General features: G+C 37.7%; 2 long non-coding RNA genes across 2 annotated transcripts in view; both read left to right on the forward strand.

Annotated features, from left to right (window-relative positions):
* Positions 1-27471, forward strand: part of LOC307155625 — an 821100-nt gene that overhangs the window by 66247 nt on the left and 727382 nt on the right. The gene's annotated exons all lie outside the window — the stretch shown is intronic.
* Positions 7277-10308, forward strand: LOC307155619. Its single transcript, XR_013820538.1, has 3 exons — positions 7277-7426; positions 9215-9309; positions 9858-10308. It is a non-coding gene; the product is annotated as an uncharacterized lncRNA (long non-coding RNA).

Below are 27471 nucleotides of genomic sequence, written 5' to 3' on the forward strand. Positions count from 1 at the left end.
GCTGCATTTTCAGGACCCCACTTCTAGGACCGCATTTCTAGGACCCTAGTTTTTTGTGACAGCGCCACCTACCGACTCGGAGAACCGCAGTCTCAGGAACGCATTTCCAGGACCCTAGTTGTGCCAGGCAGTATTTCCACCCACCCAGTTTTAACTACATTAGAGTTTTACAGTTTTATTACACCCAAATACTACTTTATTTATTGCAATTAAACCTGGTTCCTAGGAATGTTGAGAAATTATTGGGTCTAAGTAGCATAATATAATAACTCAAGTAAAATAAACAAGGAATCATGTTATAGTCTTTTCAGTCACTAGATCGACCACATTTTCAAGTATAGAGGGAAGACAAGGATGACTCTGGGGGTAGATTGTGTATATTTTACAAAATAATATATCACACCTCAACTTGAACACACTAAATATTTTACAAAATAATATATCACACCTCAACTTGAACACACTAAATATTTTACAAAATAATATATCACACCTCAACTTGAACACACTAAATATTTTACAAAATAATATATAACAACTTAACTTGCACACACAAAATATTTTACAAAATAATATATAATAACTGAACTTGAACACACACAAAAACAAATTTGTTCATGATGTGGACCACAAACAGAACTTCATGGACAACATCATCACTGACTCCTAAGAGAGAGAGAGAGAAAGAGAAGTGAATTAAATAAGGAACATTTAGTTGAACATGTTCTACTCTCTATTTTTTTTTTCTTAGTTACCAAACAGTGCACACATATCAATTAATGTTCATAATACTATTATTGCATAGCCTACTGTTCAAAGATTTGAAAAAAAAAAAAAAGGTTTTGATGTTGTGGGAACAAAGGTTCTAGAAACACTCATGTCAATAAAGCCCATCTCAACTGAGGAAAAAAAAAAATTAATAGAGAGATGCAAGAAATCTGAATAGAAATAACATTGACACGACTTTTTTTCTGACCATATATATATGAAAGCACTTCATATAGCATACAGTACACAGTAAATGACACAATCTAACACGTGGTATTTTAACAGTCAATTATTATAATGGCCTCTCTGATATGTCTGACTATTAAAATGTCATGTCTCAACCAACATTATAAAACCATGTCAAAATGAAGAGACGTAGGCTACATATAACATGTATTGTGGGTAACGTTAAACAGGCTGACTGTGAGCACGTGACAGTGAAAACATTACGATTATTTTAACTGAATTAAAATGGAAAAACAATGCGTAATTAACAAGCTTTCAGAACGAACATGTTACAGTTTTATTGTGCTGTCAATAAGTCAACACAGGCTTATCACGCAACAGTTCCGTTAAATGAACGTGCTAACAATTCATTTTCAAGCATTAGAGGCTAATATGATGGGTGATGGCTATGCATTCAAGACTATTTAGCAAATCACCATCACGTTTGCTACGTTAACTTTCCAATTAAATGCATCGCAATTGTAAAAATTTATTCGCATTTGATACTCACACTCTGATTGTCGTCCATCTTCGCTGCTTCACTGGTCCTCTAATTCGGTAGGTGGCGCTGTCACTAAAAACCTAGGGTCCTAGAAATGCGGTCCTAAAAGTGGGGTCCTGAAAATGCAGCCTCCGGCTCTGCAGGCAGACCCTACTCGTTAGGTAAGCAAATACCTATGCAAACGTCACACGTAACATTTGTTCGTGAATGAGATCGTAATTTTACGTTGGCATGTACATAGGCAAGCGTAAAACTTTAGAGTCAATGATGCATTTATACGTTGGTTGTGATGTCAGTGCTGTGTCATGCTGTGGCATCTCATCTGAATGCAGGTTTTTTGTCTCCGGTAACGTGGAAAAGTGGATTGCTCTCTACGATGGCTCTTAGAATTTTTTTATTAAACTGTCAAAGAACTTTTACAGACTGCGTTCAGTTGGCATCCTCTTATAACAGGCTATATACACATGTATAACATATGTTAACATGTATACAACATACAACACTGGATACGGCCATAGCCAGGGTGTCAATAATTATACATAATAGTGCCAATAAATGCCATAAATCATTCAACTTTAATAAATACAATGAATAATAAAGTTAGCAAAGGCTAAATAAATACTAAATACTGTGGCTATTGTTTTTTTCAAAATGACTAATGACTAAATGAGTACCCAGCTAACACACGACGTCGTAGTTACGTAATTTATTCGTACTTTTTGGTAATTTCATGACTTACCAACTGACAACGTAGTCTCGACGTCGCATGTCTGTAATTTTATTACCATCAAATTGCTACCAACTGACAACGTCGTCAGTACGGTCTCCTTAGGTAACAAAATAACCAACTTTGTCCCAGTTACATGACGTTTTGGTAATTTCATGACTTACCAACTGACAACGTAGTCTCGACGTCGCAGGTCTGTAATTTTATTACCATCAAATTACCAACTGACAACGTCGTCAGTACGGTCTCCTAAGGTAACAAAATAACCAACTTTGTCCCAGTTACATGACGTTTTGGTAATTTCATGACTTACCAACTGACAACGTAGTCTCGACGTTGCAGGTCTGTAATTTTATTACCATCAAATTACCAACTGACAACGTCGTCAGTACGGTCTCCTAAGGTAACAAAATAACCAACTTTGTCCCAGTTACATGACGTTTTGGTAATTTCATGACTTACCAACTGACAACGTAGTCTCGACGTTGCAGGTCTGTAATTTTATTACCATCAAATTACCAACTGACAACGTCGTCAGTACGGTCTCCTAAGGTAACAAAATAACCAACTTTGTCCCAGTTACATGACGTTTTGGTAATTTCATGACTTACCAACTGACAACGTAGTCTCGACGTCGCAGGTCTGTAATTTTATTACCATCAAATTACCAACTGACAACGTCGTCAGTACGGTCTCCTAAGGTAACAAAATAACCAACTTTGTCCCAGTTACGTGACGTTTTGGTAATTTCATGACTTACCAACTGACAACATAGTCTCGACGTCGCATGTCTGTAATTTTATTACCATCAAGTTACCAACTGTAAGTCAGGCAAGACTATTTAAATACGAAAGATTTTTCGTGATTTTTACCATACAAACACATAGTCTTTAAGGAAAAGACTAAAAATGACAATACAACTACACAACAGGCTTTAAAAGTTTTATTAAAACAGGAACAAGTGGAACAACAGAACAAAGTTTTGTTACAGCATAAAAAAATAACTGGGCAAATAGTTTAAAGCAGGACCAATAAAAGGGGGAACATATCTGCAGAGGAGCTGAGATTTGCATTTTGGAGCCAAATAGTTCCAGCTACATGCACACGAGTGAGAAAAAACATTTAACAGAAAGAATGGATAAATTGTTGCAACTTTTACTCTACGGTGGTCTTAAGGGCTTGTCGATCTTCTCACGGTGTTGTGCCATGAAACAGAGTCATACTGTACATGTTTGGAGTGACATTAAGGAAAGTAAATAATGAACGAATTTCCATTTTGATTGCACTATTCCTATAAACATTTTTTGTCACTTGTAATAAAGAGTAAATTTTATATAGGTTTACATGGATTGATTCTACATTAGAATTCAACCAAGCCATGTAATAAACCTATATACAATTTACTCTAAGGATAACACACCGTTGCAATGCAAAGCAGAGCGTTGCCATGGACATGCTGGATTCTAACTATTTTATTTTGTATGGGTGGTTTGAAATGAAATTATTTTTTTTTGAGTTCCAGATTTCAGGGGAGGAGTGTTGTGTATTAACATTTGTATTTGAATACTATTCATTTTTGTTTGAGTTGACTTGATCTGGTTTGTTATTGGCTGTGAGAGCAACAGTGTTTGTGATTGGCTGTGAGAGCTCCCAATAAAAAGGAACACGCCTTTAAGTGTGTGCGCAGGCAGTATACCAGAGCACTTTAAGTGAATTGTATGAGTTCCTAACTGAAAAACTCTTTTTGGTTAATCAGCAAATAAAATCATCAAAATCAAGACTATTCATCATCGTATTTGTTTCGCTAGTAAATACATGACACTAACCATAGAAACAGAACAGACTATTTTCTTTAGCAGAAGCTATGCAATCGTTTTTAAATCAATAAACTCATTTTTAAATCAATATTTTGTGTCAGATGATTTATTTATTTGGTAAGTATCCATGTATTTAGTGGGATAATGTAGAGCGAGGCAGTTGTTATAGTGAATACAACTCCTTCAGGCTGATTCAAGATCCCTCCGCTTCCTCCTGATCAGCCTGTCAGGGTTGTATTCGCTATAACAACCGCTTTGCTCTACATTATCCCTTACTTATTATTTGCAGTTTCAAGAATTTGTTCAGCACGTGTCCTACATAGACTTACATAGTCGAACAGGATTAACTAGTAGCCAGTTAGATTGGTTTTGCACTTTTCCATGGACACTCAGAAAAGTTAATGTTTAACTAAACTCCAGTAATTGTGTTGTATTTCATCTGCCTCTGGTAAAGAAATTAAGTAAAACCCCTTATGCTCTTCCTTGTCAGATATCCTCTGTGTGTGTGTGTGTGTGTGTGTGTGTGTGTGTGTGTGTGTGTGTGTGTGTGTGTGTGTGTGTGTTGGACTGAGCATGTATATGCCCTATTCAACTACGCCACTGATTAATGCATACAGAGGAAACACACATGTGTCATTCTCCAGCTTTCACCCATTCTGTAATGCTGACACTCGGTCTTCCAAACCAGCCAAATGAGGAAATCTTTAAACAGATGAAGACCTGTAAAATAATGATAGGACATTAAATTAATAATGGCAATAATAATAATTATTATAATCTTAATCATCATCATCATCATCATCAACTATTATTTATCTAGCATTTATTAACTTCTTGTTTCAGTTGAAGAGATGTGCCTTTTGCTTTATCACGGACGTCAGAATGAGGAAGTGTACACAGGACCGCGTCATGCAGAAGGGCAGGATCATGGCAGAACCAGGGAAATTAATCATTAAAAGTATAAATGTACTTGTTCTTAGTATTCCATAATAATAGAGCCGATTTTACTCATTGAGAGATTTATTTGTGAGGGAATAATTATCTTAATTTTATTGGAGCCTCACACATTAAACACTGTAAAAACTATGTTATTAATTTGTTCCTGGCCCTAAAGAAATGTGAATTGCTCATTACAATAGGCCATACTCTTGGAACTGAAAAAAAGTAAAACCTGTTCAAATACACAAATTAGTGAACCTTTTTGAACAATTAGGAATTGTGTAAAAATCATTTATACATTTTATTTATTTATTAGACATTTCATTTCATTTTGCCTGCTTGGCCATTTTCTTTTTTAATTCTATGATGTGATATGATGTTGCTATGTTGCTGTCTTGATGTCAGCCAATCGTTGCATTGCTGATCATGGTATAAACTTTAGAGTATTGATACATCAATACAAATGCACACAGATCTTCGGCTGACAAATCAGAGGAAAGGGGCGTTTCATTCCCGCCCACGTGTAGAAATCGAATATTCAAGCTGTTTATTCATTTTTCTACCTCAGAACGAAAAACGAAAAATCAAGCTGAATTCTTGTTTTTCGTTTTTTTTGGAAAAATGTTTTACATAAAAAACGACTGAACGAATGATACACGGATTATTTTGATTTCCGATTTCCATCTATAAACACATCAAGGACAATCGGATAACGAGATTGTTTTTCGTTTTCCGTTTTTTAATATCAAAACAAAAAACGAATAATGGGTTGTTTTCCGTTTTCCGTTTTCCTATTTACTAATGGTAATTGGGAAACCGGCCGTTTTTCGTTTTTGTTTTTTTCCTTTCAAAACGAAAATCCGTTGGCCGCCAAGTACACGGACCCCGCACACTTCAGTGGGTGGTGCGCGCCCGTGAAGCACTTCATTCTGAGTAAATATAACAACAAAGAAGCACTGCTGCACTCTCTTTTATTTCATTTTTCTTTAATCATTATACTCCTTTTCAGGAGTGCTACACTTACAAGGGAAGATTGCAGTTCAATTTAACTTTAGAAAAACTTTCAAGCAGTAAAGCTATCTGAACTCTGGACATAAATAATTAAATTCATTTTTTTTAGATACATGAGAATGTTAATGTGCACACTGGTAGGCTAATTGGTGTTAAACAATAGGTATTACTTGGCTCATGATGTCAATATGTTAAGGCTGCTGTAAGCGAAACATCCTGCAATTATGAAACACTACAATTCGTCGCAAAAACTAAGTTAAAAACGGCCATTGTTTGAAGACTTTAGGACTTTGACCTGTCGCCGCTACGCATTGCCTACCTTTTTTATTAACTACGCCAAATTTGACAAGATTATTGAAAATGATTGTGTTACAGAGAAGATATAGAGAAACCAGTTGAATTTAATACAGTGATTTATTACAAACTTACTGTGTTTACTTACAGCTACATAATTGCATATTACTTTAGAATTAATGTTTTAAATATAGCTTAAAATTTGAATACAGCAACATCTCCATCAGCGATAGGTAACGTTGTTTCTAGAGTGCCGCTGTCCTGCAGAGTTTAGCGTCAACTCCGATTAAAAACCTCGCCTGTCTTAAATATCCTAAAGACGATGATTAGCTGGTTCAGGTGTGTTTGATTAGGGTTGAAGGCGCTAAACTCTGCACCCAGGACCGACATTACACATCCTTGTTATTGATTAAATATGAAAGTAAAACGGCCAGTAGGTGGTGGCTGCTCGGAGAAGATCGAAGCTCGCGCGAGTGATACGGTAAGCCAATATATAAGTTTTTTTTTTTTTTTTTGCGTTCGCATTTCTACATTGTTTTCACGTATTTGGTTTGATTTTGCGAACGCGGTTTACTACCGTGGCCGCGCAAGCAATTCACTGACTCTGTTCCACCTGTTTACCAAGTAACGTTAACTTCGACATTTCATATAATAGACAACCTTTACCATGCTATTTGCATGACGTGCATTTGATATTTTTTTCGTTTTAGGCTTTGTAATCTGATGGCCATTGTTAATGTAAGTGCTTTTAAGTAGTGTTACAGTTATAGTCTATGTTGTAAAAAAAAAAAAAATGCTGTCAAATTCTGTCAGTTCTGTGATCGTGCTTTTGAATCGTTGTCAGAATTTTGCTAGCACATGAAAATCCATGTTCCTAATGCTGTTTTCAAATGTAGTAGGCCTGTTCCTGATTGCCATCCCATGGTCCTACAACTACTCCCTAATTCAAAGAAGTTAGACGGTGTTATCCTTCAAGCAGATAAGTAGAGATTATTCAGCAAATCTCATTAATTTGTAATATGTTTTATGTTTTGGGTTCTGTTGATCAAGGTTGTGCTGTCCTTTTTAAAAATTGTTTCAGAAATTTGCATCGCTGATGTCCAGCAATCTACATTTGCCAGAAAGTCCACGACTTATTTCCTGGTATGTAAACATTAAAGGGGTAGATGAAACCTAAAATGAAAAGCCATCATTTACTCACCCTACTGCAAAATATGTTTTTCTTAATTAGTGTTTTTATTTTGTTTCCAGTCCAGATATCTACAATTCTTACATGAAGAAGCATTTATTAGACACAAAAATTGTCTTGTTTTCTGAAAGAATAAGTCAAAATTAAGTGAGTTTATGCTTAAAACAAACAAAATTATATGCCAGTGCATTTTAGCATTCTAACCAATTTTAATTTTTAGTTGAAAAATTTAATTCATAGAACTATGAATAGACAACTACATCGAACCACAGTGGAACCCACAGTAGTTATTTTAATTATTAATATTATTTATTTATTCTTTTTTTTTTTTTCTTTTTTATTCCATTACAGGTCAATCTCTAAGCAACCAGTGCTGGATATTAAGTTTGGAAGGTCAAGGTGTGTGTGAAGGATCACAGCCTCTTCATCACTGGCCTGGCAGCGCTGTTTGCCTCCTCCTATAACTTCAGCTTGCAGTACCAGGAAGAGGCAGCACCTTGAGTTTGGTCAGAGGTTAGTCATTGGCATATTTGCCATTCATACATATATATATATATATTAGACTGAATTGTGTCACTAACCTTGACTTGACAGTATTTATTAAGCTGACTACTGGTATGAACAATATGGCCCTGGTTTCCATACAGGGCTTAGCTTAAGCCAGGTCTAGGCCTTAATAAAATTAGGGTATTTAAGCAGCTTTTATAATAATGTATCATTAAAAAAAAAAAAAAACATTACTGGTGTGCATCTTGAGACAAAACAGTGGCAGTCATATATTTTAAGATATATCGGTGCAAGTTGTTTTCAGTTGAAGGATTAGTGAAAATTCTGTCATTAATTACTCGCCCTCATGTCGTTCCAAACCTGTAAGACCTTCGTTCATCTTCAGAACACAAATTAAGATATTTTTGATGAAATCTGAGAGGTTTCTGAACCACCCATAGACAGCAACGTCTTTGCAACTTTTAAGGCCCAGAAAGCTAGTAAAAACATTGTTTAAATAATCCATGTAACTAGTGCAACCTTAAAGGAGAACTCCGGTCAATTTTAACATTGAGCTAATTTTTTTGTAAATTTGGAGTGCTGTCAATACAGAGAACAACGACAAAAATCGGTGTTGCCTACACCGTGTTATCCTCTTTTTAAAATTTGCACCCTGTTGACTTCAATTTTTAAACCTGCTTTTAGCCTCTTAACATCCTTGATGTGTCATTACAAGTGCCCAGCCATGTGAGTGATTCCTTCAGAGTGAACACGGGTGAATCTGACTGCAGTAGATGTGAAAGATATCTTGTTGAAACATCTACAAATGTCCGTATATAGGTGAAAATGCCCCTTGAAATCAATTTAAGGTGGCAAATATATTACCCCTTAATAAAAAATGTTAATTTCTGTCACTGCTGTAAACTGACCACTGCATAGAATATGAATATCTTTGTCAGTCAGCTGTCAACAGGCCTAAACAAGCCATGGCACCAAGCACAGAAACACAATCCGTAAAATGTTATCTAATTATTATCAAGAAAACTTTGAAAATATCGATTGAGACATATTTTGTCAATATTGCTCACCCCTAATGCATGGTATTAATTTTGATTTCTTCGGGTCTTAAAAAGGTCTTAAAAAGCCTTAAATTTGACTTTAAAAAATGTGCAGAAACCCTGCTTCATAATATTTAGGTTGAACCACTGTAGCTATATATTTACCAATGTTTTTACCACTTTTCTGGGCTTTGACAGTTGCAATGATATTGATATCAATGGAAGGACAAAACTATCAGATTTCATCAAAAATATCTTCATTTGTGTCCCGAAGATGAACAAAAGTCTTGAGGGTGAGTAATAATGACAGAATTAAAATTTTTGGGTGCAAACATGCATTTAGTCTGGTAAATCATGTTGTCATATATGCAATAAACTTGCAAGGCTTGCAATTAAGTTAAATGATTTCTGTCACAAAGGTTTGGGCTGGATTCTGGCAGTGTGTGCTCTATATAAACGGAGAGTCTAAAGACTGCCTTTCCACTGATACTCTGATGGCACCGGATGAGGGCATGATATTGTTAATGAGCTGGGTGATGAGTAGACAAAAGTTGTAGAATAAAACTTTAAATCTGGCAACCCCACTTCCAAAAATTTAGTTAGTTGACAGTGTGCATGTAAACAGACACATTGAGTTGATGTATTTTACCAGGGCAGAAAAAATATCAGTTATTGATCACAACATCCAACATTGCATTTTTTTTTTCACAACATCCAACATTGCATTTATTTTATTTTTTTCATGTTGTTCAGTTTTAGACCGCTTTTGTGCTGTCTCTCTTTGTCAAAATATATACACTCAGTTAATAATATTTAATTGTTGTTTTTTTCTGCCTTTTAGACGCTTTCTTGACATCAATCCTGAACGTGGATCAAAAACAAAGAAAGGACAAGTAACTTCAAAGAAAACTGGCCAAGTTGTGCAAAACAAGAACACCACTGTAAGCCTACAGGTGTCCTCACTTCTGCGAAACCTTGCAGACTTTGAATGGGATTTCGTTTGCACTTTTATGGACTATGGTCGTTATAAAGCTTGGAAGAGCCAGGACATTTTTTAATAGAACTCTGATTGTATTCGTCTGAAAGAATAATGTCATATACACCTAGGATGACTTGAGGGTGAGTAAATCATGTGCTAATTTAAATTTTTGGGTGAACTATTCCTTTAATTAAGTGCTAACTGTTACCTGTTTAAGTGTTAAAATTGCATTTTATGTTTAAAAAGTAATTCAGCCAACATGTTCACAGAAGGCAATTTAACTAAATAAATGTTTTAAAACCCAGAAAATGTTTTCTTTTTCCTAGTGTGACTACTCTTATGAAACCTTAAAGTATAATATTTTAATTATGTAATAATAAAAGCAGTATTCCCTGTAAAAATACAATTTATTGCTGTCGACAAGTTTAATGTAAAATGTGGTATATGCTGTATTTGGTAATTACAGTGGAGTACTGTAAATGCTGTTTACTGTAGTAGTGTTGTAAAAATACAGTATGTGGATAGCAACCCAGCTGCCAGTATTTAACTGTAAATTTACAGTGAAAAGTTTTACAGTGTACATGCATGTGATACTGATGCATTTTTAAAGCTGTGGCATATGGTTATGGTACTTTGTGGATGTATTTGTCAAAAATGACAAAGAAAACACTGCATTATTGTATTAAAATACTATATTTGGTATTCACACAATAGACAATCTCAAACTATAGGCATTTAATTTCAAGGCATTCAGATATAAGGTTTGTATCCCTAATACATGTGAAAGTATGTACTATAGAAATAAGTACATATATGCATGTATAAATATATGCGTCATATATGCGTGTATACATATATGCGTCATATATGCGTGTATACATATATGCGCCATATATGCGTGTATACATATATGCGTCATATATGCGTGTATACATATATGCGCCATATATGCGTGTATACGTATATGCGCCATATATGCGTGTATACATATATGCGCCATATATGCGTGTATACATATATGCGTCTTACATATATTTCACATTTATGTGCATATACGGGAAAATATATGGCACTTACATGAAAACGGCCATTTTTGATATATTTTGAAATATATGTTTCATATATGTATATGTGTTTTACATATATGAATTTTGCATATATTCTCATATATGCAGCAAACATACATGGGCACTAACATTATATATGTAATTTACATATATTGACATATATTACATTTCTGTATGGGCGGTGCCAGGTCAAGTGCATTAGAGGTGAATGATGGATCATCAGACAGGCATAACTGTAACAGGTCGTTGTTAGGATGACGAATTTAACTATACCATATTGCCAGGTATACGTATACCGGCAACAGTTTGAGTTGCAGGCACACATGCAGTTTAAAGGTGTCCTGTTGATGGTCGTCTTCCCCTGTATAACAAGCATCAGTAGCCACGACTCGCATTGGTGTGACGTCAACTCCCCTCTTCGATTGATTGGCTAGAGGAGTATCTGTCAATCTAGAACTAGTGGACCAATGGTGACGCTTAAGCCCGCCCTAATTTACATGAAACTCGAACTGCAACATTTGGAAGAGCAAGCGCAGAACATAGAAAGAAGAGCGAAGAGAAAAACATCACAAGCGTACAAAAGAGTAAAATATGAGCAGAAAATGCAAGAAAGCACAAAGTACACAGTAATAAAACCATACTTTTTAACAAAGCATGACCATAAGTTTAAGTTTTGTGCAAAATAACTTTTAATGTGTTTAAAGTTTTTATTCATGCTTGTTATTTCTTTATTCACGCTTATTATATTTTGATCCGTGACCACGTTGTTTGCTATTCTGATCATTTTGCATTCTTTTTTTCAGTTTGTGCAATATATTTTTACATGTGTTTTTAAATTTTTGATTCACGCTTATTATTTTTTTATACGCGACCGCTATATATTTGGCGGGAATTTGATCCCATACTTGTGTTTCTGTTTTGTTTACTGCAGGGGTTTCCAACATTTTGTGAGTGAGGGAAGAAATAAAAAGTCTAGAGGGCTATATATACCATATATGGGTGTTTCTGCAACTACTGGCACTTTTGACTATCCCAATTTAAAAAAAAAAAAATCAACCTCTATGAATTTCAATTTCAACCATCACAGTCTATAATAGCCTACATATAAAAATGTACACAAAATAGAATGTAGCCTAGTTGTTACGATTTTAATCTGGAAGTTTATTTTTTGTTTTTCGGGTCATCTTCTTAAAAAGTGTCCTTACCGCAATGTTACAATAACGTTCATTTTATACATTTTTCTTTAGTAATTTCTATAAAAAAATTAATATATTTAAATAGCTTTTTCAAATTTGATGCAGTTTTGTAAATACTGATATAAAAAAAAAATATATACAAAATAGGGAATTTCATGTTTTTTTTCTATGCCATGTAAAAAATGTACAGTAACCTTTGATGTCAATTGTTTCCATACACACAAAAGATAACATAATTAACTTTTTATGACAGATGTTGCAATTTCAATGTGTTAATCATCTCAACTTAAGTGTAAAAATATTTTTTTTGCAAATGAAAATGTGAAAATAAATGAAAATAGAGCAGTGCTGCGGTAATGACATCTTGTGTCGGTAAGGACAAAATTACATTTTTTTATGTAAAAAAGGGCATGTTTATATATATACTAATATATATATATATATATATATATATATAAGTACTAATAATATACTGAATATTTGTAATTTAATATACAGTAAACCTTGAATTTGTCTCTACCGCAACACAAGGTCTTTACTGCAACACCTAAATTTGCTGCGGTAAAGACATGTTGCGGAAATTACATTTTTGCTAATATTTTAGCTAATTGGCAGCTAGCCAGGCCTACCACATTAGTTTTGACTTCTTAATATACATGAGCATCTTAATATACATGAATTCAACAGTAATATACATTTATTTTTAAAATGTAATTCAAAAATACACAATTAATAAGCTGAATGGTAACGACGCACAATAAATACTAGAGCAGAAAAGATTATGTTTACCTTATTTTTTTGGTATCTTGTGAGTGAGGTATGTGTGGTGGCCCAGTCTGTCAGCAATGTGCTCAAGTGATAATTCTGTTTCCATAGAAACTAGACTTGTTTGTGTTCGATACAATTTCATAATAAAAGCTTTTTTTCATTGTTGCGGTAAGGACTCAAATGTGTGGGACAGGCACATTTAGTTAAAAAAAAAATCATACAAATGATCAGTAAATAATACAAAGAATTTTAAGATGCTGTAAATGAATCTGTATATTAAACAATTCCATTTGAAATAATGTCATATTGTAAAAGAATGAGCTAATTTTAAGTATCTCAACATTGAAACCACAGGTGTGTGGGACATGAGCAAAAATGGTGTTTGGACCTATAAATGCTTCATAATTTTATTCATTTATAATTTTATAATTTATTCATTATTTTTTATCAAGGTGTGTATTGACACTATGTTTATATTTATGAAACATCAAATGACAAATTTTAACATAAATCTAAAATTTCACTCCTGGGACTTAAAAGTGCCCATAGTTGCAGAAACACACATATACACTCACCTAAAGGATTATTAGGAACACCATACTAATACTGTGTTTGACCCCCTTTCGCCTTCAGAACTGCCTTAATTCTACGTGGCATTGATTCAACAAGGTGCTGAAAGCATTCTTTAGAAATGTTGGCCCATATTGATAGGATAGCATCTTGCAGTTGATGGAGATTTGTGGGATGCACATCCAGGGCACGAAGCTCCCGTTCCACCACATCCCAAAGATGCTCTATTGGGTTGAGATCTGGTGACTGTGGGGGCCATTTTAGTACAGTGAACTCATTGTCATGTTCAAGAAACCAATTTGAAATGATTCGAGCTTTGTGACATGGTGCATTATCCTGCTGGAAGTAGCCATCAGAGGATGGGTACATGGTGGTCATGGTCAGAAACAATGCTCAGGTAGGCCGTGGCATTTAAACGATGCCCAATTGGCACTAAGGGGCTTAAAGTGTGCCAAGAAAACATCCCCCACACCATTACACCACCACCACCAGCCTGCACAGTGGTAACAAGGCATGATGGATCCATGTTCTCATTCTGTTTACTCCAAATTCTGACTCTACCATCTGAATGTCTCAACAGAAATCGAGACTCATCAGACCAGGCAACATTTTTCCAGTCTTCAACTGTCCAATTTTGGTGAGCTCGTGTAAATTGTAGCCTCTTTTTCCTATTTGTAGTGGAGATGAGTGGTACCCGGTGGGGTCTTCTGCTGTTGTAGCCCATCCGCCTCAAGGTTGTGTGTGTTGTGTGCTTTCACAAATGCTTTGCTGCATACCTCGGTTGTAACGAGTGGTTATTTCAGTCAAAGTTGCTCTTCTATCAGCTTGAATCAGTCGGCCCATTCTCCTCTGACCTCTAGCATCAACAAGGCATTTTCGCCCACAGGACTGCCGTATACTGGATGTTTTTCCCTTTTCACACCATTCTTTGTAAACCCTAGAAATGGTTGTGCGTGAAAATCCCAGTAATTGAGATAATAGCATTAAAGGGCACCTATTATGCCCCTTTTTACAAGATGTAATATTGGTCTTGGGTGTCCCCAGAATGTATTTGTGAAGTTTCAGCACAAAATACCCCACAGTTAATTTATTATAACCATTTGAAAATGTTATTTTTGGGGCCTGTTTTAAAAAGAGCTGTTTTGGTGTGTACCACCTTAAATGTAAATGAGCTGCATATCCCCGCCCTGCTGGACCCAGATGATGAAGAGAGTCCGGCACAGAATAAACACGAATGAGAATGGACTAAACGTCTCGGAATGGTTATTTGATACATTTATGTACTTACAAAGTTTTAATCGCGTCCCCTTTGCAATTATGGATGTGCAACACACACACGAATTATAACGTTCGCGCAATTTTTTGAAACTACACACTCACAAATACTGTGATAACGTTTGCTAAGTACAAACGATTTTTGTTTTCTTAAGTACAAACGAAATTATATTTATGCCAGGGGTGCTGTCATGTTGACATTACTTGTCGTACAGGTGCTTATGTGGCAAATGTGAGAACCAGAAAACATATGCTGCAGGGAGATATATGTTTATATACTGTCTATGGAGATAGAGCAGACCTTAATTTATTTACATTTGTAATTGCTGCAAAAAATGATACGTGACATAAAACTGTTTGACGTTGTTTGTTGAGACATCCTATGACAACGACAATAAATAGCTTTAGACGCATTTGTTGTTGAACTGGCTGACATCGATTGAAATGATGAATTAGCTCAAAAATCATAAAATACACTTCCCAGTTAACAATTTTTGGTTCCCAGAACGTTATTTTCAGGTTCCCAGAACAAACATTCTAACGTTCCCTGTTGGTTAGCTAGGAAAGTTTTCTTTACGTTAATAGAACGTTCCCTATAGGTTAGGGGAACGTTCCGGGAACGTTCCTGGAAGGTTCCCGGAACGTTGCAGAAAGGTTCTCGGAACGTTCCCGAAAGGTTCCCGGAACGTTCCTCGAACGTTCTCCTAACCTCTACATCCTGATATGCCTGTACACAAATTATAGGTCTACAAACAAATATTCTACATTGGTTATTGTTCAAACACTTAAGAATCCAATGAATAGGCTATATTATTATTACAATAAATTGAATTTACAGAAATTATCTCTATAATATATATATATAATTACACTTTCATGCATCATAATAAGTAAATCAGTCATAAGTAAATCAATCAGTTTGTATTAAATAAATAAATCAGCACACAATCCATGATTTTGTTGATTCATTGTTTAATTATCAACCTAAAATAAGTCATTAAAAACACCGTTATCAAAATGTATTCAGGAACAGTAATTTACATTTATTATTTAAAACATGAAAATATTTCAATAAATAAAATTGCACAAACATTTTAATTAAAACAATCTTTTTGCTAACTAGCCTATAACTTTGAAAAAGTAACAACAAAAATGAAAAAGTATTAATTTATATACAATATACGATGTGGTAATCTTCACTCCGCTCAAAACAGGTAAACTCCCAACAACGTTATCTGCAAATTTAACAAGAAAATGAAAAGACAACGCGTTACATGGACATTAGATGAAACAATTAGATGAACAATTAAAGAAACAATCTTCTGTCATGAAGTGGGTTGAAGTCACGAAGTGGAAGCTGGTTTTCCCGAAACCTCCTTAACGCTACGTCGTTCTTAAGTTACACTATTCGTTAAACGTTCTTAGTTAAGTATACCTTCTTCGGAAGGTTGGTCTGGACCACTTAGCTTAACCTTATCACTGTTGCAAGGCTGGGTTTCCCGATAACGTTGTCTCTTAGCGCGCTACGAAGACTCTTAAATAACTTAACTAAAGGTATACTAGTAATGGTGTGTTCCCCGAACTATACCTTAGGAAGCTGCTTAAGATATTCTTTCTTACGTGCAACGTTACCCGGTGCTGTCCGTGGCGATGGTGCTGAATTGGTTGATATCGATGGGTCGAGAATCAATTATTCTCTTGTCCAGGGGCTGTTTCACTGCGTTTAGAAAGTGGTGTTCTTTATAAAAGAAGCACTTCAGAAATAGTTTAAACATCTTTAATAGTTTAAACATTTACAGGGGTAAGTCGGTGATTTTATTGCCGTCCGAATCCATAATGTCAGTTTTTTTTCTCACCCAACCCACGTAAAAATCCCTGACCAAATTGTTTTTGACAAACAGGTCGTGTAGTATTTTAATTGCCGTTTGAATCCACATTTGTGAGTTTACAAGAAGATGTAAAATTAACTGTTTAAATCCTTTTTGATTACTGCCGAGCACCGTAAAAACGATGTAGCCTACACTTTTATTACTGGAAAGTATTAAAGAATATTTCATCACAGCTCCACCTGAGCAAACAAAAATGGGAAAGAGAAGAAAGCACGTAAACATTTGAAATGGTTATTGTGGCAGCAATGATACAATTTTAAAATGTAGGCTAGGCTATAGGCTTAGTCTATTATAGTTTGGATTATTTTTTATAATATCCAATAGTCCTACTAAATGTAATTTCAACTATTTCTGAAGTGCTTCTTTGACAAAGAACGCCGCTTTCTCACATAACGCAGAAGCAGCCCCTGCACGAGTGATTCTCGAGTCATTGATATCAACACATTCAGCACCATCGCCATGGACAGCGCCGGGTAACGTCGCACGTAAGAAGGTATATCTTAAGCAGCTTTCTAAGGTATAGTTCGGGGAACATGCCTAGAAATGGTATACCTTAGAGTCTTCGTATAGTGCGCTAAGAGATATTGTTATCGGGAAATGCAGCCCTGATTAGTATAAAAAGCAAACATGCTTTTGGAAATTAAACCGTGTTTTATTTATTTCGTTATAAATCTTATCAATAAAACCCATACAAAGATGTTTATGCGCTTAAAACATGTGTCCTGAAAAATAAAATAAGAATACTTTTTCATTAGTAACTATAGTTAATACATATGAAAATAAATTCTGATACAGTGTGTTCACCATTTTAAAGTCCTGTGTGGGGCAAATTTCAGGGCCAATCCAATTTGGTCTTCCACCTCAGTCGCCTTCAGAGTTTTGAAGTGTTTTTGTGTTGCTCCTAGAAATAGAATGAAATAATCTCTGTTAAAAGTCTAAATAATCTCGTAACGTATTACATTTATATTGGAAATAGGGTTAGATTTGAAGTGTAGGCCTATTTTTGACCTGTGGAAGTCCGTTTTCACCCATAATAATAATAATAAACATTAAATAAAATTAACATCTGACATTTTCAAATTACTCCAAGTTTTGACATGTGACCACAGGACCTGAAACCATGATGCTCTCAAGTTTGACCTGCCTAATTACTCGTAATGTTGTATTAAAATTATGGGGTTATTATTGTTGCAATATTCCAAATAAATAGATTAATATTCACAAATAAATGTAAAGAGATTCACAGAAATGTATCGAATTCACAAATAAATAGATTGAGATCCACAAATAAATGTAAAGAGTTTCACAAAAAAAAAAAAAAAAAAAAAAATTACAAATAAATAAAATGAGATTTGCAAATAAATAAAATATTTTCAAATCTCATTTAATTTATTTGTGTATTTTATATTTTTTTGTTAAACTCTTTACATTTATTTGTGAATATTAATCTGTTTATTTGGATTACAACAATAATAACCCCATATAAAATATACATAAAAATGCATTTTAAAATTTTATTTTATACATAGAAAGACAAGATTCAGTTGCATTCTAATGTCTGCCGAAATGTCATGTTGTATGTATTAAAAAAGCATGTATAAAAATACAGTAATTGACAATTTTGCTCTTCAGTGGACTTTTTATAAAGTTTTTATTTTTTATATATTTTTAACAGTTTCAGTTTTAATTCATTTTTAATCACAGTTTTAATCACTTTGATACTATTTCAGAAGTCGCATTTTTCTCACAAACAATTTCACAATTGTTAATTTTCTCAAAACTGAACCTCTGTAAATGATTTTTTTTTTTTTTTTTTTTTTTAAACCTACAACTATGCTTTATAATTGTTACATTACTGGTTACATTACTGTTATAATAATAATAATAATAAATCAATAAAAACTTTTGGTTTAATCACAAACAAAGAATAATCTTCTTTGGATTTACATTTAACATTAACCAACAAGATCCCTGCAATATCTATCCAGAGTTCAAAAGGCATGCAGTTAATGCTGTAAAGTATAACGTTTCCAAATGTTAAGAAGTATAATTACTTAATGCTATAAAATGTCATTATGTTTCACTGGAGCACACCTGTGACTTTCTGCAGACAGCCCTTACAATATAAATAAACTGACCTTTCACATGCAGGTGAGGTCATAGCTCAGGTGCTAGGTTTCTACAATCTACCTAATACTTTAATATGAAAATAGTACCAAAGTGATTAAAACACTGTAAATGTAAAAAAGAGAACAAAAAATAATTATTTTGTTGTGTGATTTAAACATTTACCATCTGAAGAGATTTCAGTTTCAGTCTGAAATCTCCTTGGCTTTTTGTGCAGCCTCTTTTTATTTGCGGTGTCCTCCGTTTCCAAATTGGACGTCTCTGCAACAAGACGGCATTTCTGGGAGGCTTTTGTATATGAGTCTGGAAAATATAGATTGTTGCCAGAATATTACATTTCATAAAGTAATTTTAGAGATAACCCTTAGAGATAAAATTTAAACAACATTGTAAGGCTATTGTTTGGCAAATAGGTGGTCCTTACAACAACATATTCATGAGTTACAGTCAATACACATAGTCTATAGACCTGTTTTAATCCTGTTTTACCTGTTCTTAGCCAAATTTTTTTAATTCGGAACCGTTTCCATTTTTGTTTGTCGGGCAAGGCACTTTTTTGAACCAGCTGCCGTGTGTTTAGAAATGTCCAGAAACAGAATATTCCCTGTAAAAAAAAAAAAATGCTTTTTTTGTTTTATTTGTATTTCATTAATCTGATTTTAATATTGTAAGTTAATGTTACTTTAAAGTTAATTGAATACAAAAGCATACTTCAGTGGTCTCCTCCAGCCATGTGGTTGGGATGATTTCCACAGAACTGTCATCAGCAAATTCCACCACTGCAAATGTTTTCTTTTCCATCTGTTAAGAGATTAAAATCATAATAATAATACAATTAAGCAATTAATAAAGGTGTACACATAACCAGCTCTGTGCAATTACAGTCATTCAACAGCTTGCAATTGTTTGAATTATATTATTTTCCCTTTTGGCCTACCTGTTTGCAATAGGTAATTCTGTGCGCTGTAACATAACAGTAATCTACTGGCAGCTGTGGTTGCCAACAGTGTACTGTTAATTTACAGCTCTCCTTTTTTACAGCATGGAGGTTACTTGTGTCATTTGGGAAACCGATTGCTTCAAACAGTTTGAATTTAAAAACTAGAATTTATACATAGTACTGTCAACTTACTTAATTCGAGTCCACTGAAAATTAATATCTCTTAATATAAAACTGCAAACACCTAATGTGTAATAGTGAATTAATTAAAAATATGACTAACTCAAATCAAAGAAAAACTAACATTAATGTCAAGGGTCAAGAGCCCAACTAAAGCAAACACTGATCACCATCATGGTAACATCAAATGAAAATAAAATGACATCTAAACCTCTGTCACGTTTTAATAAGAACTTCTGTAGACATCTGGCAGAAATAAAGTCAGTCTGGTTGGTAATAAGTGAAGCTGGTAATGCTGTTTGTGGAGTTGTTTAATACTCCTCTGCTAAGATCTTAAGATATTTAATGTCTATTATCTCCAGTTGATTTTAAAGGAGAACTCGGCAACTCTAGCGAACTCTAGTCACTTCTTCTCTGATTTTCCCTTTTGTTGTCGCATGGTTTCCCCACGAGCTCCCCCTACAGCTGTGGGGGGCGTATATTTCACAACACGGCCGTAAAAAACTCACTTGCGGCGGCCTCCTCCCCCTCTCTACCGCTGCTCATGTGCGTTTGTTTTGATCGGAGCAAGCCAACTGTATCGTGTGGAGCTATGTCGACCGAGGTGGGTAATCTGGTAATACATCATACATGCGTGTGTGTTTATGTCGAATTGCCGTAAAGCAATTCGTGTTTCGCGCTCGCGCTCGTTCTCGTTCTCGCTTCTCACGAGACTTCCAATTTCTATCTTGCCGGGACGGTAGTCCCCAAGTTGCAAGGTTGGTTTTCCGCCTGGGAACGCTGGGGGGAGCGGGGAAAGTCACCAATATCACCAGAACAGGTTGTTTAACCATCCAAATGATTTCTAGACAGTTTTATTAAGTTAAAAAAGTTACCAAGTTCTCCTTTAAAAAAAAATCTGTTCTTCATGTTCCTCTTTCCTTCAGTGATTCTGCTTGTTAACAGCAGGTGCTCATCAGTGTCTGAATTAACTTAGAAAATTAACAGAATCAACTATGTAATTATTTACCCAGTCAAGTGGACTATATTATTGAACTAATGTAGGGAATAGTGAATAGGGTATAGGGTGTATTGGGGAACACAGCCTCTGAGTGTCGACTTTGAGCGCTGTTAATTCACAGTATATTCCTGTAGGCTACTTTCTCAAAAACGACAAATATCACCCAGAATGCATCTTTTCTATGGTTTTAATGGAAAACAGCATGTTACTGTCAAAATGTGGCCGTTTTTTACAGCAATTATTTACAGTGAGGACAATACAGGAGATTGTTATACAGTGATGTTCTAAACATTCTCTAAATTTTTTTGTTAGGTTGTGGGCTATGATGATATGTGTGTGTGTGTGTGTGTGTGTGTGCGCGCGTGTGTGTGTGTGTGTGTGTGTGTGTGTGTTAGAGAGGGTGAGGGTGAGCGAGAGAGTTAAAGTTCATGCAGGATGGCCAAAAACATAATTTCCTGTTTTTTTTCCACCATTATTGCAGTTCTTGTCAGCTGCTGTTCTGGCACAAGCGTCATTGTGGATTGCCTTGACTGCGCTTTGAAACAGCCAATCATTCGTGAGTCACATGGTTCCCTGAAAAGTGGTTCCGATTTTTTGAAAATCTTACACAGTACCATTGGGGAACCTGACTCGTCCAACTCAACCCTCTCTTCAATGGCCTCACAACATTTTCCTTCCCCAAGAATGAAGGCATTGTTTGGTCTTGTGGTTTTGCACCTTGTGACCACCACAGATTCTGTGAAGACTTTGAAATCTCCATCAACCGTTTTGCCACTTGAACAAGTGGCTGCTTTCCTGACCTTATGAGTCGCTTGAGCTTTCCAAGATAGTTCTCAAATGGAAATGCACTGCAAGCATCAAGACTGCCAAAATTCATTGCCTCTGCTGGTAGATGTACCATTGAATGGATGTTGTACACCATGAAGTGGTCGCCATATAGGTCTTTTGTTTTTCCCACGAAGTAAGTCATCAGCTCAGTGCTGTAGCTGTTGTAGTCCACTGCCAAGCTGGGTGAAAGAAGAAGGCCCAAGGCAACACTGAATGCCATAAAATGGTCGTACAGCTGGTCTGCCAGAATTCCCTTTAACACTATCTTGCCAGTGTATACAGCAAATTGTCGCAGTTCAGTTGCCTTCCACCTATCTATGTCCTCTAGACCCCTTGGTTTTCTTTGGAAACAGCTAGGAATGGCCTTCCTGAGTGACTGCAGCCTTTGGGTCACCTTATTTATTTGGCCAGCAGACATTCGCACCTTTCTGTCTCCTCTAACCCACTCTGTAATGAGTTTCTTCATAACACCCAGGCAGGCTTGGTGCATGTAGTCAATTGGGATTTGACTTATCATGTCCAATGGGAGCCTCAAAAAGGGAGATGTTGGAGTGGCCTCATTCTCCTGACGTCTGGTCATTTCAGCACGAAATATTTCATTGGTGCGTAGTGTGAGGTTGTCTACCTCTGGGTATGTCACTCGCCTAGATATCCATGTTCCTTTCTGTGTGCATTTGTCACACCCAAAATACCCGGAATACTGCGTGATTTTCTTCACCATTGCTCTTGCTGGTGCATCACAGACAACACATCTAATTTTGATCTGTTTTCCTTCCAAACCATTGTCAAGGAGTTCCTGAATGTCTTTTATGGCTTCCTCAACAAAATCCAAATTTGTTGGTCTGGAAGGACCAAATGTCAGTGTGACAGGAAAAACTCTGATGGGTGTCAGATGAATGGCACAGAGAATGGGCCATAGATGTCTCCTGCTACTTTTAAAAATCGGCAGTCCATCAATATTAAATGATATCTCCAGTGCTGTTATTGTTTCTGTCATCTCTTTCGGGTAGTGCTGCAGCTGCTCACTAAGACTCTCTCTAATGTTAAAATGAACACACTCCATCCCTGACTTTGTCACTGTTTTGATTTGTCTTGGAGTTTGCAGCAAGGTTCTTGCTGTCAAAGGCAGTTCTGGATGTCCATGGTTTTTAAGTCCCCTCAGAAGGTCATCAATGGCATTATGAGTAATGAGGTGTTTCATACTCCACTCTTGCAGAAACGTTGTGAGTGAGGCTGGAGGCATTTCATCCACATCTTCAGGCTCTGAACTACAGTATTCAGTCCTGAACTGCACTTCTCTTCACTGTCTCCATTTCCCACACTCTCATGCCCCGAACTGCTTTTCTGCTCACTGACTCCAGTCTCTACACTCTCAAAAACACTATGGATATCCTTGTCATTATAATTTTTTTCATCCATGTTGACATGATTTTGACTGTGTTGAGTTGTAATTGGATGCCATTTTGATTGTTCTCCAATACTCCTTTCAGCCAGTGACCTCCGGGCATATTTCCACTGCCTTGTGTAGCGCTGCCTCCTGGATCTTGAGTCCATTCTAAACCCAAAATTTTAGATTTCATGTAAAATGTTGTTTGGAAATATTTATTTGTATACAATATTTATAGGACAATAAATTATAAGGCCGAAATATTGTGGCCACATGATGCTTTTTAATGTTTAATTCAATTAATTGAGCTGGTCCCTCTGCTGCTTGCAGGTTTGGGCAGGATCTTCCACTCAGTAAACAATTACTAGATCTTTTCAAGATTTGAGGAACCCTGTTTTAGGATATCAAGAATTCACAATAAGACATTTACTAAATGATGTACCAAATGCATGAAAACTAGTAAATGCAATTATGATATTTATTGGGATTAGTGGATGTAAAATATAGGATACAGGGATTATGTGAGAAATAGACTTCATTCTCTTCACACACAGTAGGTGGCGGTATGCGCCTATGAAGTTGATTCGTAACCCGCAATATAGCTAGAAGAAGAAGAAGACGACGACGACGACACCTGTCAGCTCGTAGAATGCAGCGGTTATTGGACTTCGTTTGTATTTTAATGTGCTAAAGGAACGAGACAGGTAAGCAATTTACTACGTTCTTATGTATTGAAAATGCTTTACCGTTTCTAGTGTTTACCATTAGTTAGTCTTCGATGTGTGTGTTGAGGGTATAATTTCCATGCATCTATCAGTGCGAGATCTATGAAACGATGGCGCGCGCGGTTACACTAATTATTAGCTACATTCGCGTTGTAGATTGCTAAATCTTCCATAATAAAAGGGCGTTTTTGCTTTGCTTTGATTTAAAAAAGATGGAAGGATAAACGTCACGCTATCGGTGAAACGTCCACTTAGCTGTGTTTTTGTGAAGTCTGTGACTACTCATGGGGAGTTAGCCTACTAGCCTACAGAACATAGCGTCGGGTATGCACGTGCATATGGGTCCCGGTGTTTCCATGTTAGCGTAAAACGTACTTGGTTACTTACGTAACCTCGGTTCCCTTAGAGATAAGGGAACGAGTACTGCGTTGCAAACGCTGTGGGAAAACTCCTTTTCTCGAGAATATTGAAGCCTTTATTTTAAAACGCATTGCTGCAGCACCAGGCTCGCACGAGCGAGCTGATAGGCTGTGCTGTGGGCAACTGCACGAACCAATGGCGGATCGGCAGAGGCGCGCGAACCAATCAGGGCGCTTGGCACACTGCCAGTGTCAAGCGCGCGAAACTGCACGTGACCGTAGAATATAAATATAGAGAATAATCCGCCATTTGACAGGTATAATCGACTGAAGCGAAAAACACCTGACATAAGAGAAATAGCACGGCAAGGCAACGCAGTACTCGTTCCCTTATCTCTAAGGGAACCGAGGTTACGTAAGTAACCAAGTACGTTCCCTTACGAGAACGTTCTCTCGTACTGCGTTGCAAACGCTGTGGGAACGCTATTTAAAACGCCGTGCTATTAATCTTTTGGCCGCTCTGACTCACCAGAAGTTCCGGGAAGTTACAGAATAGCCAGGATAAACGAGACCGAACATCGGGCCCAGAGATTATCCAATAATTAAGATCTGGGCCGAGGGCCAGATTAACTTAACCACAATTCAAAGTGACAGCCGTGTGTCCAATTTCAAAACTAGTCTGGGTCCACAGAGCCAGGGTCTAGATGGAAAAAACTTGTGTCTGCAAAGCAGAGTCATTTAAGTTGTAAAAACTCACAAATGTGGACGGAGCGGACCAACCGGCCGCCACACAATTGTCCTGGATAGGAACACTCACGTGTTCAGGTCTAAAGTCAGACTGGGTCCGCAGAGCCAGGGTCTAAACAGAAAGAACTCGTGCCTGCAGAGCAGGAATATCTAAGCTGTAGAATCTAACAAATGTGGACGGAACGGACCAACCGGCCGCCGCACAAATGTCTTAGATAGGAAAACTCATGTGACCGAGTCCTACAGTCAGTCTGGGTCCGCAAAGCCAGGGTCTAGACAGAAAGAACTCGTGCCTGCAGGGCAGGAACATCTAGGTTGTAGAATCTCACAAATGTGGACGGAACAGACCAGCCGGCCGCCACACAAATGTCCTCAATAGGAACACCACTCGACCAAGCCCACGAAGAGGCGACACCTCTCGTGGAGTGAGCTCTAACACCTATGGGACAAGAGAGGCCCAGTGAGGTGTAAGCCAGAGCAATGGCGTCAACTATCCATCTGGACAGCGTGAGCTTAGTAACAGGAAGGCCCTTGGTTCGGCCCCCGAAACAAACGAAGAGCTGTTCAGACTGTCTGAAAGAGGCCGAACGCTCCAGATAAATTCTCAAAGCTCTGACGGGGCAAAGCGTGAGAGAATCACTGTCCTCTTCAGAGGAGAGAAGAGCTGACAGAGAGATAACCTGGGCTCTGAACGGAGTTGAGAGCACCTTAGGCACATATCCATGTCTTGGCCTAAGAATGACCTTGGAGTCATTAGGGCCAAACTCCAGACAGGAAGCGCTAGTAGAAAGCGCCTGCAAGTCCCCTACTCTTTTAACTGACACCAGTGCTAGAAGCAGGGCGGTTTTCAGAGAGAGGGGCTTGAGATCTGCCGACTGAAGTGGTTCAAAGGGAGGTCCCCCTAAGAGCCCGCAGGACCAGAGAAAGGTCCCAGGCCGGTACAGACGGTGGCCGAGGCGGGTTAAGCCTTCTGGCGCCCTTAAGGAAACAAACTATAAGGTCGCTTTTACCTAAGGAGGCTCCGGCTTCCAATACGTGAAAATCAGCAATGGCTGCCACGTACACTTTGAGAGTGGAGGGGGAGCGACCCGCATCCAACATCTCTTGCAGAAAAGAAAGCACTTTTGGCACTTCACAAGTGTGTGGGTCGAGGTTTCGAGCTAAACACCAGCTGGAGAACACTGACCATTTAAGGTGATAGAGGCGTCTAGTAGACGGAGCTCTAGCCTCCATAATAGTGTTCAGGACACCCTCTGGGAGATCCTGGGGTACCCGTTGAGTGGCCATACATGTAGGGCCCACAAGTCGGGACGGGGATGCCAGATTGTCCTGTTGGCCTGAGCCAGAAGGTCGCACCTCAGTGGAATTGGCCACGGGTCTGTTACAGACAGTTGCATCAACTCTGGGAACCAAATCTGGGTCCGCCAGAGAGGAGCCACCAAGAGAACCGCGCTTTTGGTGTTCCTGATCCGTTCGATGACCTGAGGGAGCATCGAGACCGGAGGAAACGCATAGAGAGGAAGGTTGGGCCAGTCGTGGGCCAACGCATCCCTGTTCTTTGAAAAGAAGATTGGGCAGTGACAGTTGTCTTCTGAGGCAAAAAGATCTACTTCTGCCTTCCCGAAGACCTCCCAAAGCAGGAGAACTGTCTGAGGGTGGAGAGACCATTCCTCTGGGGGAACTCTGCCCCGAGAGAGCATGTCTGCTCCTGTGTTCAACGTGCCTGGCACGTGAGCTGCCCTGAGCGAGCGCAGGTTGGTGTGAGCCCATAGTAGGAGCTGCGTGGCTATGGCAAACAGGTTGCGGGACCTGAGGCCGCCCTGGCGATTTATGTAAGAGACCACCGACATATTGTCCGTTCGGACCAGCACGTGGTGTCCAGCCAGGTGTGGGAGGAAGGTTTTTAGGGCTAGAAAAACTGCTCTCATTTCGAGGCAGTTGATGTGTAGGCGTTTCTCCGAGCTCGACCAGAGGCCGGAGGCAGGCCTGCCCTCGTACAGAGCTCCCCAACCCGAGTTGGAAGCGTCTGTTGAAATCACCCTCCTCTCTGAGACCACCCCCATGCTTACGCCCTGCTGGTACCAGCTGGCGTCTTTCCAAGGGGCCAGGGCTTGAACACAGCGCTGGTCCACCTTGATAATCAAGTGGCCTGAGTGCCAGGCGTGGGGTGGCACCAGAGGTGCTAGCCACAGCTGAAGAGGACGCATACGCAGTAGGCCGAGTTGGAGTACTGATGATGCAGAGGCCATCAGGCCAAGGATCCTCTGAAACGTTCTGAGGGGTACATAAGAGCCCTCTGTGAACGATGCTGCGAGCTGCTGAATCGTTAGAGCACGGGCCGGTGTGGGCCATGCTCTCATAAGTACGGAGTCGAGAACTGTTCCCAGGAACGTGATACATTGGCTGGGCAACAGAATA

Source organism: Squalius cephalus (assembly GCF_949319135.1).
Source record: "Squalius cephalus genome assembly, chromosome: 3".
In the NCBI taxonomy this organism is placed as follows: domain Eukaryota; kingdom Metazoa; phylum Chordata; class Actinopteri; order Cypriniformes; family Leuciscidae; genus Squalius; species Squalius cephalus.